Source organism: Chanos chanos, chromosome 5 (genome assembly GCF_902362185.1).
Source record: "Chanos chanos chromosome 5, fChaCha1.1, whole genome shotgun sequence".
Taxonomy (NCBI): domain Eukaryota; kingdom Metazoa; phylum Chordata; class Actinopteri; order Gonorynchiformes; family Chanidae; genus Chanos; species Chanos chanos.
Genome location: NC_044499.1, coordinates 27,781,488 through 27,784,097, shown reverse-complemented (window position 1 = coordinate 27,784,097; position 2,610 = coordinate 27,781,488).

The window sequence follows — 2,610 nt, the reverse complement described above, 5'->3', positions numbered from 1 at the left end:
TGTTGACAAATGTAAGAAAATACTAAACAACTGGTTGCAAAGGAATTTGACTTTATTTGGAAGAATGCTGCTAACAAAAATGGAAACTATATCTAGGCTGATCTATCCTGCATACTCCTTAGCTGTATCTCCTAAGATAATCAAAGAAATTAACAAACTAAACTTTAATTTCATTTGGAAAAATAAGCATCAGTACATCAGAAAAGGAGATTTGCTGAAAAATATGAAGAAGTTGGGATAAAAGCAATAGATTTTGAAATTATGAATGGAGTATTAAAACTTAAATGGCTTCAGTCCTTTCTAAAGGACTGAAAAGAAGTAAAGAAGGTAAAGAAGGTAAAGAAGTATGGTTCTCATTACCCTCACTTGTGTTCAATAAATTGGGAGGTGTAGAGTTTTTGTTAAAATGTGATTTTGAAATATCTAAACTGACTGTTAAACTCTTTTCCTTCCACCAACAAGTCCTGTCATACTGGAGGATGATATATAAACATAATTTCAGTCCTCACAATGTCCCTATATGGATTAATAGAGTCATATTAAGTGGGAGAAAATCTATATATATGGAAGACTGGATGAAGAAACAAATATGGTCAATTGTGCATCTGATGGATGAGAATGGCAACATACTCAAATTGAATAAGTTAATATAAGTTAATAATAATAAATATAACTTGGATTGTTCTATGAAAAATTATATTAAGGTGACACAAAACATTCCAATGGTACTTATTCAGTTAATTAAAAACAATCTAGATAACACTCCAACCCCTAAATTACAAAATATAAACACAAACTATGTGGATTTTTTACATAAGAGGTGCAATAATACATTTCTAAGACAATATTTGGTAAATACAATGTACCCTGGATCTATGAAGAGAACGCTTAATCGTAAAAACTGAAAAAACTCAAATACTGGCTATTAGAACAAATTTCTTAAAATTTCCAATTCCCCTAAACACAAAGAGATACATTTTAAAACTGTAAACGAAATTTATCCTTCAAATTAATTCATCAGAGCAAGATTTAAAGTTGATGTAGATAATTGTCATCTATGCAACACAAATGCAGAAACAACAGAGCACCTATTTTATGATTGTGACATGATCAAAGAGTCTCTTCTCCTGTTACTGTGTTATATGTTAATTTAATAATTCAATCCCATAAAAATTAAAAAATTGATGGTTTAAGACTAAATAAAATTTGTAAACACCCTTCATAGGAGGTGTGTCTCCATTTTGGACAGGAAACCTTATTTGAATTGTGCAATATTGAGGTTTTCATTGTACTTGTACTTATGTTCTATATGCCTTCAATGAAGTTATTAAAAAAAAAAAGTACGAAAGTCCGGATGTCCAGACTGTAATACGCATGTGCAGTATCTGAAGCATGTGCACACTATTTGATGTGATCCAGCTGTGCCAGATCTCTACTGCTCATGTGTAAACATATTACGGCACATAGAACAGGTATTGTTTTCATTGAGAGAGTGTTATCATATACTGATAATGTTATTGAAGTACTGTTTTTTTTTTCAAAGATTCTCTGAAGGCTTCGCATATTTGCATAGCATAGTTCAATTTAGTTTAGCATTGTTTATTGTCCGTAGGCGTAGCATATTAGCATAGCATAGCATAAACAATAGCATATTTATGAAATATGACCTAATAAAATATTGTAAATCAGGCAGGGAATGCAGAAATATGATGTAATGTTGTAAAACACCATGGAAATTGGGTAGTGCAGTAAACTATTATTGCCTATTTCAGACCAGACTTCCAGATTTCGTAATTCCAGTTACAGTGACTACTGCCCTGTGTGCTTTATTAATTCATTTTACTATGAAAACACAACACCAATTTCATTTAAAATTTTATATTTTGTGTACATTTAACGCTAACTCTAAAACTGACATTAGCAGGCTAACATAACATGAGATTTTAAAAGAAATAAAAAGAAATATGAGAAATTGTCATTTCCACAACAGTCATTTCCACAACAGGAAATGATGATTTCCTCTTAATGTTGGACTGAAATATGTATTATTTAACAAAATCATCACAGCCACTATCAGGATGTGTTTCTACAGAATGGAGAGATAAACCATGGGCATATATATATATATATATATATATATATATATATATATATATATATATATATTAATGTTAAATGCTAAATGCTAAAATTTTCCTGACCAAAATGGACCATAGTTGAAGAATTACCCATACACACTGATGAACTGCTGATGATGTTCTGCATAAAATTTTTACATCCTAATATTTATATCTGTGATTCTGGCTGCAAGCAATTTCTGCTGATTAACATAAAAGATTAATATTTTTGTAGGTGTAAAGAAAAGTAGTGAGCTAAAAACAGGAAATGCTCAGTAGAACATGTGGGATGTATACACCTGTCAGATTATTCTAGTCTCATTGCCTCTGTCAGCCATTCCATTGTATCTATAGAGCTTTTCCACTTTTCCCAACCCGTTAAACCAATCACACCACAAAGCACTCAGCCATTCTTTCCAAATGATTACCTTTCAGCTCAAACACTATGTCACATTATCATGTGACATAAAACCCCAAAGACAACAAAAGATTC